This window comes from Tenrec ecaudatus, chromosome 7 (assembly GCF_050624435.1).
Source record: "Tenrec ecaudatus isolate mTenEca1 chromosome 7, mTenEca1.hap1, whole genome shotgun sequence".
Lineage (NCBI taxonomy): Eukaryota > Metazoa > Chordata > Mammalia > Afrosoricida > Tenrecidae > Tenrec > Tenrec ecaudatus.
In genome coordinates this window covers 86341595-86360487 of record NC_134536.1, presented here as the reverse complement: position 1 = coordinate 86360487, position 18893 = coordinate 86341595, and the positions used below count along the sequence as shown (strand labels likewise).

General features: G+C 40.5%; 1 pseudogene; it reads left to right on the top strand.

The window, feature by feature from the left end:
• Nucleotides 1-181: 181 nt before the first annotated feature.
• LOC142452415 (THO complex subunit 7 homolog pseudogene) lies at nucleotides 182-3892 on the top strand (annotated as a pseudogene).
• The last annotated feature ends 15001 nt before the right edge of the window (nucleotides 3893-18893 follow it).

The following is an 18893-nucleotide window of genomic DNA, read 5'->3' as shown; positions in this document are numbered from 1 at the left end:
CAACATGCTGTGCTTCCGTTCTGTGCCACACCACCACTGGTTCTGTGCCACGCCACCACTGGTTCTGTGCCATGCCAACACTGGCTCTGTGCCATGCCAACACTGGTTCTGTGCCATGCCAACACTGGTTCTGTGCCATGCCTCCACTGGTTCTGTGCCATGCCACCACTGTTTCGGTGCCATGCCACCATTGGTTCTGTGCCATGCCACCACTGGTTCTGGGCCATGCCACCAATGCTGCAGCATCAAGATCTGGGATCTGGAAGGCAAGATCATCATAGATGAGCTGAAACAAGAATTTACCAAGCCTGATCTGCTGATGGCCATACTGCTGGCAACAGAGACAACCTGGTGTGAGTGTGGCTGGTGACCATTGGCATTCGACAGAAACTTATGGCACAGAAAACAACTGGTGTTCTGGAAATTTAAAAAGAAATGGTATTTCATTGTAATTCTGATTAGCATTTCCTTGATGACTAATGATGCCAAACATCTTTTAATATGCTCACTCCATTTGTGTATATTCACAGGAGAAAGGTCTATTTTGATCCTTCGCCCGTTTTAAAATTGGGTGATTTATCATGTTATGAGCACTAATAGTAAAAGTTTTTGTTTTGTTGTGTTTTTATATATTCTGTATATAAGTACCTATCAGACACATGATTTATAAATATTTTCTCTCATTCTGTGCATCTTCTTTCACTGACTTAATTATGTATTTTGAAGTGAAAACATTTTAAATATTTATAAAGCCAGATTCACCTCTTTTTTTGGGTTCCATTTGTGTTATTGGTGTCATATCTAAAAATCCATTGCCAAACCTAAGGTACTGAATATTTACCCGTTTTCTTTCAAGATTTTAACCATTTTAGATCTTTCTTTTCAATCTGAATGTCTTTTATATAATTTTTCCTGGCTAATTACCCTTGTCAGAACTTTCAGTACAATGTTGGATAAGAAATGGTAAGAGTGAACTTCCCTTCCTTGTTTCTGATCTTGAGAGGACATCATCCAGTCTGATTGAGGATGTTCCCTTCTGAATGTGCTGAATGTTTCTGATCACGAAAGGGAATTGGTTTAGTCAAGTCACTTAAAAACATGTATTGAAACAATTAGATGGCTTTTTTTATGATATCGATGTGCTCTTTTGCATGAATTGATTTTCACACCCTGCGCCCCAGCTTTGGTGCCCTTATTCTCCTGGGCAATGGAGTGGTGAGCTTGCTGCCTTCATCCCAGGCCGGTCTGTTCGCCTGGCTCACCAGAACATCAACGCCACCCACAGAACTAAGATGAATTTGTGCTATGAGCTCCAGGTGGCCACCTATTTCCACCCCATGACCGCCTTACTAATCTCTGATCTGGTCCTGCAATCAGTGCCTCCTTTTGGGGAAGGAAACAGATATTTAAAGGCACACAATTTCATTGGCCCCTGCCCAGGAGACAGATGTTGTTAGGTGTCATTGAGTTGCCTATCCACCCCATAGTGACTATGTTAGTCTGGGTTGACTAGAGAAACAAATTCATGGACACACATATGTGTATAAGAAAGAGCTTTATATACAAGAGCAATTGAACATTGAGAAAGTATTCCAACCCCGTCCAGACCAAGTCCATAAGTCCAATATTAGTCCATATGTCCAATTCCAATCTATAAAGTCCTCTTCAGATTCATGAAACACATGCAGTGATGCTGAATGTAGAAGATCACAGGCCAGTGGGTAGAAAGTCTTTGGATCCAGTGTCATTGGAAACATCTCAGCGCTGGCAGGGGCCTTTGCATTGGGATGGGTCCATGTATCTTCTCCTCAGCGATGTCTCACAGGAAGTCAGCCTTGTCAGTAGAGAGTCTCCAAGGGAATGAACCGAGAGAGATAGTGTCTCTTGCCTCCAAGAAGGAATACCAGATTTCCCAGAATTCTCAGGAGTAGGCCATGTGCACACAGAAGTCTCATTGGCTGTATCCAGATTGACCACCTAGACTCCACCCCTACACTCTTAATCCTTAAATTGACACCAGGTTAGGTGACCACCACAGCAACCCATGTGCAACGAAACTAAATATTGCCCATCATCCTCATGCTCCTCATGCTGGAGCTCCATATTGCAGCTACGTTGGCAATCAATGCAGCTCATTGAGTGCCTTCCTCTTTTTCACGGCCCCTCTCCTTTACCGAGCATGATGTCCTTCTCAAGGGACTTGTCTCTCCTGCAACAAGTCAAAGTACGTAAGACTACGTCTCACCATCCTTGCCTCCAAGGAGAATTTTGACTGTACTTCTTCCGAGTAGAGCTGTTGGTTCTGCTGTCAGTCGATGGTGTTTTCGAAATTCTTCCCCAGCACCACAGTTCAAACGCATCACTTCTTCCTCAGTCTTCCTCATTCAGTGTGCGACATCCACATGCATATGAGGCAGTTGAAAATAATATGGCTTGGGCCAGGCTCATGTTAGTCCTCAAAGTAACATCATTTCTTTTCAATACTCTAAAGCAGTCTTGTGTGTCAGGTTTACCCAATGCCAGGCGTCTTTGATCTCTTGACTGCGGCTTCCATGAATATTGCTTGTACAGCCAAACACGACAAAATCAATTCAATCTGTTCTCCTATGATCATAATGTTACATGCGTGTCCAATTGTGAAGATTTCGGGGTCTTACACATTCAGTTGTAATCTATAATGAAGTCTAGACCCATGATCTTCATCAGCAAGTGCTACCCGTCCTCCTCACTTTCAGCAAGCGAGGTTGTGTCGTGTGCCTTTTGCAGGTTGTTAATAAACCTTCCTCAAATGCTGATGCCACATTCTTTTTTCCATAAACCAGCTTCTCCAATTATTTGCTCAGCATACGGATCGAGCAAGTACGGCGAGAGGTCATGACTCTGACACACACTTTTCCTGATTTAGAACAGCTTTAGGTGCACCCCTGCCACCGCCACACAGCCTGTAGAGTCCATGACTGATTCTGTAGTGAGCATTGATTAGAATGAGGAAGAAACCCCAAATGACCAATAGTCTCATCACAGAAATAACTAATGCTGACCCCTACCCCCCTGCCCCCCCCCCAAAGAAAGCATGTCACAAAACTGAGAAAGAAAAGCACAAAACAAAAAGTGAAAACATTGGTTTCTCATCTTTCACTGGGAATCCTCCTCCCCAGGGGCAATCCCTACATACTGTGTGTGCTTGTGTGTGCTCCCAGCCTTCCAGATAAACTTTCAAATGCCCATTAGCAGTTACGGAGACCATCTTTGGGGCCAGACTCCCTGTTAGATGAGGAAGTCATCAGGAAGCGTCTCCTCACAGAGGAGATGGCGCTGGAGATGATGGAAGAATTAATCTGCTAGGGATAAGCTTCATTAAATGCTGCGACTCTGGAGGAGGATGTAGCCAGTACCAACATATGCTGAGCACACTGCCACAATGTGAATTTTCAATGGGCAAAACCTAGCTGATGTATGATATGAATCTCAGAGAAACGGAATATTATTTTTAAAATTTACAAAGAAATAGAATGTAGTGTCACTGGAACCCACGAAAAATTTTCTGAGCAAAGAGCAAATTCTTCAATTAAAATGGAAAAAATAAAAAAATTGCCAAGAGGATGATGCTTTAGCAAAAGTCACCCAGTATCACCCAAAATGGCATGAAACAGTAAAGGAAATAGAGGCTCCGGGAGAAAAATTAGAGCATCTTTCACATGTTAAAGAAAGAGTTGAAGAGAAACTGGGCTTGAAGTGGGAGCAGTTTCACATTCTTCTTAGTACCATCCATGAACACCAGCAAATACTGGCAAATTATGAAAAACTCTCAGAAGGAGAACTTCGAGAAACAACCATGGAAACAGATGTAAGCCATAGACAAGCTAATCTCACACCATCCCAAGAATATTGAACTAGCTACAAGATCTTGTGTTTAGAAATATTTGTGTTCTTTGAGGTACCTAAAATTTCTTTAGTGGAATACTGTGCTTTTAAAATTGGTGTACATTGTATTTGTATTTCTACACACAGCAGAAAATGACTTTTGCACAGACTTGCTTTTATCCAAATTCGTTTTCAGTCCAATAATGTTTAATAAAGTATTTTCAAGCAGGAAAAAAAAGCATGTTTAAAGTCCTTTTGTAAAAAACCTTTATTCTGTTCCCATAATTGTCCCTTGATCCATGTACAAGTTCTACATAAGCACAGTTAAGCATTCTGGAATGTCCATTCTTCTGAAGGATATCCATTGTTTGTTATGGTCCACAGATTCAAATGCCTTGGCATAGTCAATAAAAGGTAAGTAAACATCTTTCTGGTATTCTCTGCTTTCATCCCGGATTCATTTAACATCAGCAATAATATGCCTTGTTCTAAGGACTCTTCTGAGTCTAACCTGAACTTCTGGAAGCTCCTTGTCAATGTTCTGCTATAAATTTTGTTGGATCATCTTCAGCAAAATTTTACTTGCATGAGTGATATTTCAGCATTCTTTGGAATGAGGACAAATGTGGATCTCTTCCACATAGCTAGCCAAATAGCTGTCTTCCAAATTGTCTGTAATAGATAAGTAAATGCTTCCAGGACTTCACAAGCTGGTTGGAACAGTAAAATTAGTCTTCCTTCAATTCCTGGAACCTTGTTTGGGGGTAATGCTTTCAAATGGAAATTGGCCTTCTTCCTTCTGTACCATTGATTCTTGCTCATATTCCACTTCCTGAAATGGTTGACAATAAATTAGATCTTTTAGAGACAGTTACTGTGCATTTTTTTCCATCTTCTTTTGATGCTTTATCCATCATTCAGTATTTTTCCTATTGAATATTTCAAAATTGTTGGCCACCATCCTCCACAACTGAATGTGCCCTGGGGGGTGGTTGTGTAATTGAAGGGTAAATGAAAGACACATCAGACACGGCATGCAAGGGCTCACCTCTTCTATGGAGACTGGAACCAGAGAAAGAGAGTGTAATGTATTCTCTTAACAGGCTTATATAATCTTGGGCTAGCAAGCCACGTATTACACATATGTAACAATAAGGGATTGTATTGCAGTTGCATACATGCAACAGGAAGGGGACAAGCTAGAGGTATACACATGACTGGAAAGTACAACCTAGACTGGGAAGCGTGCATGTGGACACATTCTCTACTCTCATATTTAAAGAATCTGGGAGGCAGACTCTGGGGGAGAAAGGCCTTTACTCTCATTAGTTGGAGATGCAGCCCAGTCACAGTCTCTTAAGTAAAAGCTGTTCTGCATGGTATCGCCCCCTCCCCCTACTGTAATAATGCCAATCTTAAGGTGCCACTTGCAAGCACATGGTTGCTACTATATATGCTTGAAAGGTATCTGTGTGACAGCTACCTGCCTTAGGGTACTCTGACATTGAGAGTAATTAGACCCTTAGTATCTCTCCTACCCTAAGAAGGGCCCACACCCTTCTTTTAAAAAAAAAATCATTTTATTGGGGGCTCATACAACTCTTATCACAATCCATACATCCATTGTGTCAAGCATATTTGTACATTTGTTCCCATCATAATTTTCAAAATATTTTCTTTCTACTTGAGCCCTTGGTGTCAGCTCCTCATTTTGCCTTCTACCTCCTCCACCCTTCCTCCCTTCCACACCCTTGATAATTTATAAATTATTTTTCATGTCTTACCCTGACTGATTTCCCCTTCAGCCACTTTTCTGTTGTCTGTCCTCCTGGGAGGAAGTTATATGTGGATCATTGTGATTGATTCCCCTTTCTCCTCCCACCTTCCCCTTCCCCTCCTGGTATGGCTAATCTCAATATTGGTCCTGAGGGGTCTATCTGTCCTGGATTCCCTGTATTTCTAGCTCTTATCTGTCCTTGTGTACATGATCTGGTCTAGACAGATTTTTAAGGTAGAATTGGAGTCATGATAGTGGGGGTGGGAGAGGATTAAAGAACTAGAGGGAAAGTTGTATGTTTCATCAGTGCTATACTGCACTCTGACTGGCTCCTCTCCCCACTGCGACCCTTCTGTGAGGGGATGCCTACAGATGAGCTTTGGGTCTCCACTCTGCACTCATCCTCATTTACAATGATATGATTCTTTTGTTCTTTGATGCCTGATACCTGGTCCCTTTGATACCTCGTGGTCACATAGGCTGGTGTTCTTCCATGTTTTGTTTCTGTTGAGTTAGATGGCTGCTTGTTTAACTGCAAGTCTTTAAGACTCCAGATGCTATATCTTTTGATAACTGGGCACCATCAGCTTTCTTCACCACATTTGCTTATGCACACATTTGTCTTCAGTGATCATGTCGGGAAGGTGTGCATCATGGAATTCCAATTTAATGGAACAAAGCATTCTTGCATTGAGGAAGTACTTGAGTGGAGGTTCAATGTCCATCTGCTATCTTAATACTAAATCTATAAATATTTGCACGTGGATCTATTTCCCCACCATCCTATATAAATATATTTACATATGTACATGCATGTTTTTAGACCTGTATAAATACCCTTTGCCTCCTAGTTCTTTCCTCTATTTCCTTTTACTTTCCTTTCATCCCACTATCATGCTCAGCCTTCATTTGGGTTTCAGTAATTTCTCTCAGTTACATTGCCCTTGATCAATCTCTACCAGCCTCTCACACACTCCTTGCCACTAATTTTGGATCACTTGTTTCTCCCTTGTCCCTGGGTTAGTCAGCACCACCTCCTTTCCCCCGGCTCCCCCTCTCCCATGTTCCCCTGGAACCATCGGTCCCATTGTTTTCTCCTCCAGACTGTTCATCCAGCCTATCTTGTCTAAATAGATCTGCAGAGATAATAATATGCACCAAAAAAACAAGGCATAGCAAGACAGAGTGACAAAAGAGAACACAACGATGACAACAAAAAAGAAAACCAATGACCCAGAGAAGAATAAATTAATTGTAAAAAAAAAGAAAAAGAAAAAAATTTAAAAATTAAAAATAAAGAAAAACCTGTAAACAGATCAAGGTCTAATTTTTGATGTCTAGGCATTTCCTCCAGTCAAGTCCAATGGGGTGCCATGCTCTCGCCCCAAATCTATCCTTTGCACTACCTTGGGAGCTCCCTGCTCTGCATCCCCTGTTGCTCTGCAGCAAGCCTTTAGCGTTTTGCCTCCAGGTCGCGGGGTCAGATCGACCCAGTGTTGTCCCCTGTAGGGTTATGGGTCAGCAAGGGATGTCGTGTCTCATAGTGGGATCAGCCATGTGGTCCACTCTGCTTTGGCTGTTCAGAGCAGGGATATCGTCCTCCAGGCCTGGTGGGCCAGGATGTGCTCCACTCTCTCTTCCTCCCACTTCATTTGCTCCCGTAGGCTCTGATCAGACATGGCCCTCTCCCCTAGCTGCAGTTTCAGTGCCGTCATCTAAAGTAAATTCTTCTTGGGGGAGGGGAAGTTGTCCACGTAGCTGGTATGGGGGCTGAGTTTAAGGCCCCTCCATTGGCTCCACTCTCCATGTTGGTATGCTGCATTCACATCCTGGAACACCAGCATTTAAGTCCGTCCCTCTTTCCCTGTGGAGACACAAACAATACCCTCTATCCCCCATCACATATCTTTTTTTTTTCTTTCCCCTTTCCTCCCTCCACCCCTGTTTTAGTTGGCCACCACATGTACCCCTGGATTGGGTCTGGCCCCTGCTATACTACCTGGACCTCACCCCTGGAGGGTTTGTATACAGTAGCTTTTGCCCTGTGTTCCTTTTGCATTTTTCTTTTCTCTACATTTTTCTTTCTTTCTTTTTTTTTTTTTATAAACTTACCTCAGCGGATTCATGTTGTACTTGTCCTTTTGTGCTTGACTTACTTCACTTAGCATGATTTCCTCCAGTTCTTCCCATGTGGCGATATGCTTCATGCATTCATCACTGCTTTTTAGCGATGCGTAGTACTCCATTGTATGTATGTACCACTATTTTTCAATCCATTCGTCTGTTGATGGGAATTTGGGTTGTTTCCAACTCCTTGCAATTGTGAACTGTCCTGCAATGAACAGTGGAGCCCAGATGTCTGGCAGTGGTTTGTTTCTTGCCTCTTCTGGGTATATGCCCAGTAAGGGGATTGCTGGGTATGGTAGCTCAATTTTCATCTGTTTGAGAAATCGCCAAATTGATTTCCATAGTGGCTGTACATACCTGCAGGTCTACCAATAGTGGATGAGAGTTCCTATCTCACCAAAGCCTCTCCAACATTTGTTGCTTTCTGATTTTTTGAATTGGGCTATTTTTAAGGGTGTTAGGTGTTATCTCATAGTTGTTTTATTTGCATTTCTCTTGTGGCTAATGATCAGGAACATTTTCTCATATGTTTATTGGCCATTCGGATTTCAGATGCTGTGAAACTTCTGTTTAGGTCCTTTGGCCACCTCCTCAGTGGGCAGTTAGTTTTTCTCTTATTACAAGCTTGCAAAGTATTGTAGATTTTAGTAATAAGGTTTTTGTCTGATGTGTCATTGCTAAAGATGTTAATTCTTTCAATGTACACAGGTGACATCTTCACTATAACTGTATGTGAACCCTTCCCTGTTTCCAATAGCCTATGTATTCCCTGTGCCAAGGGTCTCAGGTTTTCCCCAGTTCCCTCATTAATGGCTCTAATTGTTTGGGGTTTTATCTCAAGGTCTGTGATCCACCTTGAATTTGGAGTGAAGTAAGGGTCTTGCCTCATTTTCCTGCAGGTAGATTTCCATTTTTCCACCACCATTTATTGAAGATGGCAACTGCTTCCCATTTGATATTTTTGAGCCTTTATCAAAGCTCAGCTGCCTGTATGCTGATGTTTTTATTTCTGGGTCTTCAGCTCTTTCCCATTGGTCTGAATAGACTAGATCATTTCTTTCATTTACCTTTGCTACTCTATGAATAAGAGTAAGTTTCAGACTCTCTCCTAACATGCACTCTGATCTTTTCTTCCTTTCCTGTCTTTTTAATGAGCTTTTCTTTCTTCCTGAATGATGTTCTTTTCAAAAAAACCCATTTTCTAAGAGCTAATCCAGGCCTCACAGCATTCCATAGTTAAACCCTAGAAAGCAGTGCTGTTCAAGTGCTCTCAAAATCCATTTTAAAATGTTCTCTTCCTTCTTGAACTCCTTGACCTCAGCACTCCCATACCCCCCCATCTCCTACAGTACACCCCGGAAACCCTAACGCCAGGTGCTGTCGCTATAGATTTCATTTACCAAAATATATCGAAAAACACACAACAAACAGTCAACTAGGCTAGCAACGATGACACAAAACAACAGATAAGCTCCGATATGAGAAACAACAGAAAATAGTAAAAAACCAGATCAAGCCCAAAGTGTATGGGAAGGGAGCTCGAGTGACAAGCTTTTAACCATTCTCATCTGATTCATCCTTGACTGTTGTTCTTGATGTCCTCCCAGAGCTCATCAGATCATCTTCATTGGCGTTCAGTGTAACATGTCTCTTCTTGAGATATCCTCGAAACGTAGGTGGGATAGACTCAAGGTTGTATTTTGGCTCTTATGGACTTATTTTAATTTTCTTCGGCTTCATCCTGAGCTTGCATAAGAGTAATTGATGGTTTCTTCCACATTCAGCCCCTGGCCTGGGCTTAACTGCTGATATTGAGCTTATCCTTCATCTCGTCTCACAGATGTAGTCAATTTGATTTCTGTGTATTCCATCTGGAAAAGTTCATGTGTACGTTTGCTGTTAGTGCTGTTGAAAAGGGAAGCAGATAGTTTTATTTAATTTCTTTCCTTCTCTTTTCCTTTTGGATTAAGCTGCAAGAAATTTTGCTGATTGACTAAATCCATCCGTCAAAGGCCTAATCCCTTTAACAAATGGTTACATAGCCACGTCCTGGACAGTCTTTCTAGGGGATACTCTCTCCATTCTTACAATAGCTTCTCAAAATCTTAAACACTGGTTTCTTTTTGTGTAGTTCATCTCTCAAGCTCAGTCTTTCTTCCTCAATTTATAACCGGCAAGAAGAAATCACACCATATATTCAAAATTTCACTTAAAATCTCCTTATACAAATATCCAAAGCTACCATTTGCAAGTTCTGTGCTCTACAAAATATGTGCCTATAATTCCCACAAGTTCTTTGTTACTTTATTACAAGGACTATCTTTTTTTTCCTGGTGTCCAATAGCATGTTCATCTCTTCCTTTTCAGATGTCAGCAAAACCATATTTAATGTCCACATTTGTAGCAACATTCTGTTTATTATGATAGAAGGCATTCCCATATCAGTTTTTTCTCATTAGAATCACCCTTAATGTCCGTAAGTGGACTAACGGTCTCTTCAGGGAACTCAGCTTTTACTATGCAGTGCATTCAAAATCTGACAGTAAGTGCTTTGGGCTGCGTTTGTGTGGAGTGAAGCTGCTTACTTGCTGAGTTGGGAGGCAGGAGATGGAAGGAGTGGACCTAGGTTAACATACTATAGACTTTCACTGTTCTTGTGAATAGCATTTCTGAATACATGCTTCATTTGCTCTTTGAAGGTGAAAGTATACATGCAAGACATGCAACGAAATACCAGCAAACCGACTTCAACAACATATGAATGAGAGTGCGCAACACAACTAACCTGGATTTATGCCAGGAAGCAAGGGTAATTCAACATTAGAAAATCAGTGATTATAGAATAAAGAAAAATAACAGATGATTATCTCAATATACACAGAAAAGGCATCTGGTAAAACCTAACGATTTCACAAATTAAAAAGAAAGGAATTCAACAAAGTAGGCAGAGAAGGTATATTGCTTAATATGAAAAAGAGCATTCATGAAAAACTCTCATAGAAGGCATTATATTCAATGACGATTAAGATCTTTCCCCATAAATCAGGAAAAAGGCAAGATCTTTCCCCATAAATTAGGAAAAGGGCAAGGAAATATCTTGCTCTTACCACTGCTGTTGTACTGGGAGTAGTAGCTAGAGCAATTAATCAAGTAAAGAAATAAAATATTTCCAAATCTGGAATAAAGATGTGAAATGATCTCATTTAATATATGATGTGATATTTAGTTTTAAACAGTTTTACTGGTGTGTAATTCATATCCCCTCCATTAAAATAGCTTAAATATACTAGAAAGAGTTGTGCAACAGAAGGCATGATTTATATACAGAGAATTCACAAGAAAACTGCTAAGGCTAATAAATAGAATTTTCAAAGTTTCAGGGTACAAGGTCAACACACAAAACTCAGTTGACTTTCTACACACTGGCAATGAGCAATATGAAAAAGAAAGTAAGAAAGCAATTCAATTTACAATAGCATCTGAAATAATAAAATACCCAGAAACAAATTTAATCAGGGAGTTGAAAACCTGGCACACTGAAAACTATAAATCACTGCTTAAAGGAATCAAGGAACACTTTAACAATTAGAAATATATTTCATCTTCATAGATTGGAAGATTTAATATTGTTAAGATGGCAATACTACCCAAAGCAAACTATAGATTCAACGTAATGCCTATCAAAATTGTAACAGTCTTCATTGTACCCACTGCCTTTGAATTAATTCCAAGAGGATGCTCAAAGTTATTAGGAAATGTGATTCAAAATGAAAGTGAGATACCATTTTACTTCTACTAGGATGGCTAACATTAAAAAAAAGAAAATACATAAAAACATAAAATAAACATTGGGGAGGATATGGGGAAATTTGTATCCTAATCTGTTGTTGGCAAAATAGAAAATAGTGCAGCTGTTTTGGTAGTTCCTCAAAAAACTAAAAATAGAGCTACCATATGGCCTTCCAATTGTACTTTTAGGTATAAACTCCAGAGACCTGAAAGTAGACACTCAAAAAGAGAACAGAATACCAATGTTTACTGCAAAATTATTTGGAAAATAAAAAAGTGGAAACAATTGAAATTTCCATCAATAGGTGAATGGACAAACAAAAGGTGGAACACACATACAATGAAACACTACTCAGCCAATAGGAGAAGTGCTACAGTATGGATGGACCTTGAAGACATTAAGCAAAATAAGTCAACAACAAAAGGGCAAATGTTGTATGACTTCAATTAAATGATAAGAAGAGGCAAGTATATAGAAACCAACATTTATTAATGGTTACCAGGGGTGGGAGGGAATGAAAAAGGGAGTTATGATGGAATAATTACATTAAGAGTAGAGTTGTACAACTATTTATTGCATTTGCCGCCAATAAATTATAAACTTCTCTTCATGAGACATACAGTTAATTGGCCTAATAATATGGTTAGTGCTTCTGTTCCACTTCCTAGTTAGTCATATAATAGTTCCTGGGGTCTGAAGAGTTCATAAATGGAAATCCAAGGTTATTTACCTTCAGCAACAGTGGAGCAAACTAAGGGAAGGAGAGAGAAAGAAAGAGTGGAATGCACCCTGGCCCATCAAGCCCCGAGGACAATATTCCTGCCCAGGGCCAGCCTCACCACGAGACATAATGTCCCCTCACTGACCCACAGTGCTATGGGGACAACAGTACAGACACAGTGCAGGAATAGTGCCCAATCTGACCCCATCACACCGGGGAGAAACACAAAGGGTGTGCAACAGAACAGGAAGGAGAGCAAAGCAATGAAATCCCTGAGGAAACAAAAACATGGACTTCGGGGGCAGGGCATGGCACCTCATCAGACTTGACTGGAGAACACTCATAAAGGTCAACAGACAGACTTGGAAACTATTTATAGGCTTTTCTTTGTTGTTGTTTGTTTAGTTTTTGCTTTTGCATGTCTATCTAGATAAGATAGGCAGGATAAATAATCCTGAGGAGAAAACAGTGGGACTGATGATTCCTGGGGGAACAGGGGAGAAGGGGAGGTGTGGGACAGGAAAGGGGGTGGGGGAACAACAAACCCAGGGACAAGAGCACAACAAGTGACCTAAAATTGACGGTGAGGAGAGTGTAGGATGCCTGGTGGGGCTTGATCAAATGCAATGTAGCCCAGAGGAGTTAATGAAAGCCGAATGAAGGTCTAACATGATAGTGGGACAAGAGGAAAATAAAAGGAAATGGAGGAAAGAACTAGAAGGCAAAGGACACTTATAGAGGTATAAAAACAGGCACATACATATGTAAATATATTTATATAAAACAACAGGGACATAGATCTATATATATATGTTAAATATTAAGGTAGCAGGCAGACATTGGACCTCTACTCAAGTCCTCCCTCAACGCAAGAAGACTTTGTTCTAATAACCTGGTATTCTGTGATACTCATCTTCCTTGAAACGATCACTGAAGACAAAATGGGTGCATAAGAAAATGTGGTGAATAGTGCCCAGCTATCAAAAGATATAGCACCTGGGGTCTTAAAGGCTTGAAGATAAACAAGTGGCCATCTAGCTGAGAAGCAACAAAGCACACATGGAAGAAGCACAACTGCCCATGGATCATGAGGTGTTGATGGGATCAGGCATCAGGCATCAGAAGACCCAGAATGAACAATCATATTGATGCAAAAGAGGGGGCGTGGGGTGGGTGGAGTTGAGACCCAAAGTCCATCTGTAGATAATTGGACATCCCCTCACAGAAGGGTCACCAGGAAGGGACAAGTTAGCCATGGTGCAGTATAGCACTGAAGAAACATATAACATTCTAATTTCACCTTACAATTTTGGCTAGAGCAGAGCATATACACTGGTACAGATAAAAGTTCTCGATATAGGAAATCCAGGAGATATAAACCCCTCAGGACCAAAAATGAGAGTAGCAATACCATGAGGGTAGGGGGAAGATGGGGTAGAAAGGGGGAATCAATCACAATAAGCAACGTATAGCTGCGCCCCCTACTCCAAAGAGGAAGAACAACATAAATGTGGTTGAAAGGGGACAATGGTCAGTATAAGATGTGAAAACAGTAATTTATAAATTATCAAGGGTCATGAGGGAGGGAGAGTGGAGGAGGGAGGAATAAAAAGTGAGGAGATGATACCAAGGGTTCAAGTAAAAAGAAAATGTTTTGAAAGGATGATGGCAGCATATGTACAAATGTGCTCGGCACAATGGATCGATGGATTGTTATAAGAGCTCCCAGTAAAATGATTAAATTTTAAAAAGTTCTATAAAGCAATCACATTCAAAAAGGGGAAAGTTTAGACAAGAATTCCAAATTTTCATGAACTCTACTTTCTAGATATGTGGGGGATGATGGATCTCTGAAACTTTTGCTCTGAGATAATCTTTAACCTAAACAATAATATCCCCTGGAAGTCATATTTTAGTAGGTTGTGGTAGAAATATAATTTCATATCAACTTGAAGATATATAAAAATGTTAGGGTGGTATTCAACCTGTCAATCAGGTCATCGCCTGATGGCACCTCCTTGTGGGTGTGGCTTCTCATAAGGACTGCTCTGGGAACTCCCCTTCTCTGTCGGTCTTGGGCTTCCTGCTGGTGGGACTCTGAGACCTGGTGCTTCCATTGCTATTGGATCCACACAACTCTGCGTCCGCCAACCTGGGATCTTCCTGCAGTCAGCATTCAGCATCATTGCATGTGGCTGCATGAATCTGAAGAGGGCCTTATGAATTAGTATCAGAGTTATGGACTTAAGTTGGCCTGGGCTAGGATGTTGTTTCAATATATAATTACTTCTGAATGTAAAGCTCACTCTTACACATATATGAATGTCATTGGATTTGTTTCTCTAGTAAACCCGGTCTAACACAGGTCAACAGCAACATTGTTTTTAATGGAAAAGAAAAAAGTCAACCCTAAATTTCTATGGATATAAAGGGCCTGAAATAACTAAAGCAATATTTATAAAGAACAAAGTACAATCTTTATAAATCACAATTCCTGATTTCAAACCATATTTGAAGTTTATAGTAATCAAAATCGTCTGGCACACAGACCAATGAAACAGTATAAAGCAAAGAAATAAGCCCAGGTATCCTTAGCCAATCAAATTTAGACTAGGGTGCTAAGTCCATCCACTGGAGATAGCATGCCTTTGAGTGTCTGAGATTCAATTTCAACTCATAACGACCCTAATGTCCAATGGAACAAAAGCCTGCCTGGCTCTGCACCATCCCTCCAATTGTTTTGTGTGAATTCGTTTTCACGGCCACCTTTCCTTGTGGGTTTTCCTCCTTTCCCCTGACCCTCCAACAGGCATCATATCCTTCTCAAGAGAAAGATCTCTGCTGATAAGACCTCCAAAGGACGTGAAAGGAACTCTCACCATCCTTGCTTATAAGGAGCATTCTAACTATACTTTTTTCTAGGAAAATTTACGTGTTCTTCTGGCAGGACACGGTAAATTCAGTAGTCTTCACAAGTACTATTATTCAAATTCTTCAGCTTTCACAGGCATCTGAGGCAGTTTAAAATATCATGACTTTGGTCATGTATACCTGAGTCCTCAAATGAATCATTTTTGACACTTTAAAGAGATTTTGTGCAGCAGATTTGCCCAATGCAAATCCACTGCTTTTTCTCCACTGTTGCTTTTTTTTTTTACCATTAAAAATCAATTTATCGGGGGCTCTTACAGCTCTTATAATATTCCATATATTAATTGTATCAAGCATAATTATACATGAGTTATCATCATTTTCTTTTCCACTGTTGCTTTCATCAGCGTTGATTGTGGAGTTAAGTAAAATGAAACCCTTGACAACTTATTTGCTCTGTTTACTATGATGATGTCTATTTGTCCAGTTGCGAGCATTTTTTCCTTTACATTGAGTTGCAATCCATACTGAAGGGTTCAGTCTTTGGTTTTCATCAGCAAACATTTCAAATCCTCCCTGCTTTTGCAAGTGAGCCTCCTATCACAGGTTTCAGTGAAGTCCTTAGGGATATCGTGGTTCATTAAGGGAATGGGTAATGAAAATGAAGAAGGTCCTTGATGGGATGGATTGACACAGTGGCTGCAACAAATAGGCTCAGGCAATAGCGAGGATGGCACAGGACCGCACAGTATTTCATTCTGTTGTGCATAGGGTCACGATGGGTTGGAACCAATTCAATGAGACCTAAGGGCAACATCATCCTCAATCCCACTTCTTTGTAGTCCAGTTTCTCCGATTACATACTCAACAGAAAGAGTGAAGAAGTATGGTGAAAGGGAAAAATCTGACACACATCTTTTCTGGCTTGTTCTTTTCCAATTATTGCTGCCTGTGCATAGGTTCTGTGTATAGGTTCCACACGCACACAACAAATTATTCTAGAATCCCATTCTTTGTAATAGTATCCATAATTGGTTACAATCCACACAATGATGTTTTTGCAATCAAAGTAAACATCTTTGTGGTATTCTCTGCTTTCAGCCAAGATTTATCTGAGGTCATCAGAGCTATTCGCCTTCTGCATCTCCTCTTCTGCATCTTCTTGATCAAACATGTAAACAAGATGCATTGATAATCATTGGCTATTGGAATGTAAAAGGTGGAAACCAAGAAGAAGGAATGGTAGCTGGACAATAGACTTGGTGAAAGAAACAAACTTGGGGATCTCATGACAGAATTTTGCAAGACCAAGAGTCATTCATAGCAGATACCTTTTTCAGCAACACAAAAGATGACTATACACATGGACTTCTGCAGCTAGAATACACAGAAATCAAATTGACTGCATCTGTGGGAAAAGATGTTGGCTTAGTATCAGCAGCTAAAATCAGACCAGGGGCTGACTGTGGGACAGATGATCAGTTGTTCACATGTAAGTTCAATATAAAACTGAAGAACATTAAAACATGTCCACAAGAACCAAAATATGACCTTGAGTCTATGCCTTCTTAAGTTTGAGAACATCTCAAGAACACATTTGCTGCATTGAACACTACTGAGAGAAGACCTGGTGAGCTATGAGAGGGCATCAAGAACATCAAGAAATCAAAGGGTCATTGAGAAGACAGGAAAGAAGAAAAAGATCAAAGTGCATGTCAGAAGAGACTCTGGAACGTGCTCCTTATCCTACAGTAGCTAAGGCAAATAAAAGAAATAATGAAGTCAAAGTGATGAAGAGAAAATTCCAGAAACATAGGTGCAGGAATGGTGTGAAATATAAAAATAATTTATAAATTATCAAGGGCTCATGAAGGTGGAAGGGTGGGGGAGGATGGAGCAAAAGGAGGAGCTGATACTAAGAGCTCAAGTAGAAAGAAAATCTTTTGGAAATGATGATGGCAACATGTCCAAATGTGGTTGATACAATCGATGTATGGATTGTTTTAAGAGGATTTATAAAATAGATTTTAAAAGCAAAGAAACAAAAAATAGATTAGGGCAAAGACTGTACAGATGTGCTTTATACAATTGATGTATGTATATGTATGAACTGTGAAAAGAATTGTATGAGCCCCAATAAATTGTTAAAATAAATAAATAAATAAAATAATTCTAAAAAAAATAAAATTACAAAGGTCATCTCAAGAAAACAAAGCCAAATATTATAATAAAATGTGCAAAGATCTAGAGGTAGAAAACCCAAAGGCAAGAACATACTCAGCCTACGTTAAACTGAAAGAACTCAAGAAAAAATCGAAAGATTCTGTGGGCAAAATACTGAGTGATGCAGGAAGCATCAAGATAAGATGGAAAGAATACACAGAGTCACTGTACCAAACAACGAGTAAATATGCCACCATTTTAGGAAGTAGCATGTGAGCAATAGTGCTGGTGGAAGAAGTTCAAGCTGCACTGAAGGCACTAGGCAAAAAGCAAGGCTCCAGGAATTGATGGAATAACAACGAAATGTTTCAACAAACTGATGAAACTCTGGAAGCACTTACTCATCTAAGCCAGGAAATTTGGAAGACAGCTACTTGGCCGACTGACCAGAAGAAATTTGTATCTGTACCATTCCAAAGAAAGGTGACCCAACAGAACACTCAAATTATAGAATAATATCATTCATATCACACGCAAGGAAAATTTTGCTGAAGGTTGTCCAATGCTGAGGACAAATGGTGGCATAAGCAAGTGTGGTGAAGAAAGCTGATGGTGCCCAGCTATCAAAAGGTATAGCATCCAGTGTCCTAAAGGCTTGAGAGTAAACAAGCAGCCATCTAGCACAGAAATATCAAAGCCCATATGGAAGAGGCACACCAGCCTGTGCGATAACGAAGTGTCGAAGGGATCAAGTATCAAGTATCAAGGAACAAAAATCACATCATCGTGAATGAGGGAGAGCGCAAATGGGGACCCAAAGGCCATTTGTGGGCAACTGGACATCCCCTTACAGAAGGGCCATAGGGAGGAGACGAGCTGGTCAGGGGACAGGATAGCAACGATGAAACATACAACTTTCCTCTGGTTCTTAAATGCTTCCTCCCCCCACTATCATGATCTCAATTCTACCTTACAAATCCAGCTGGACTGGAGGATGTACACTGGTACAGATGGGAACTGGAAACACAGGGAATACAGGACAGACGATCCCTTCAGGACCAGTGGTGAGAGAGGTGATACGGAGAGGGTGGAGGGAAGGTGGGGTGAAAAGGGGGAACCGATTATAAGGATCTATACATAACCTCCTCTCTGGAGGTTAGTCAACAGGAAAGTGGGTGAAAGGAGACCTTGGACAGGGCAAGATATGACAAAATAATAATGACTTTAAAATTATCAAGGGTTCATGAGGAGGTGGGGATGGGGAGGGGAAAATGAGGAGCTGATGCCTGGGGCTCAAATGGAAAGAGATGTTTTGAGAATGATGATGGCAACAAATGTGCAAATGTGACACAATGGATGTGTGTATGGATTGTGATAAGCATTGTATGAGCCCCCAATAAAATGACTTCAAAAAAAAAAAGAGCAGTACATTGACAGGTTGCTGTCAAAAGTTCAGGCGGGATTCTGAAAAGTACTTGCAACAAGGGATATCATTGGTGATGGCAGATGGATCATAACTGAAAGCGAAGGATACCAGCGAGATGCTTACTTGTGTTTTATTGACTCTGCCGAGGCATTCC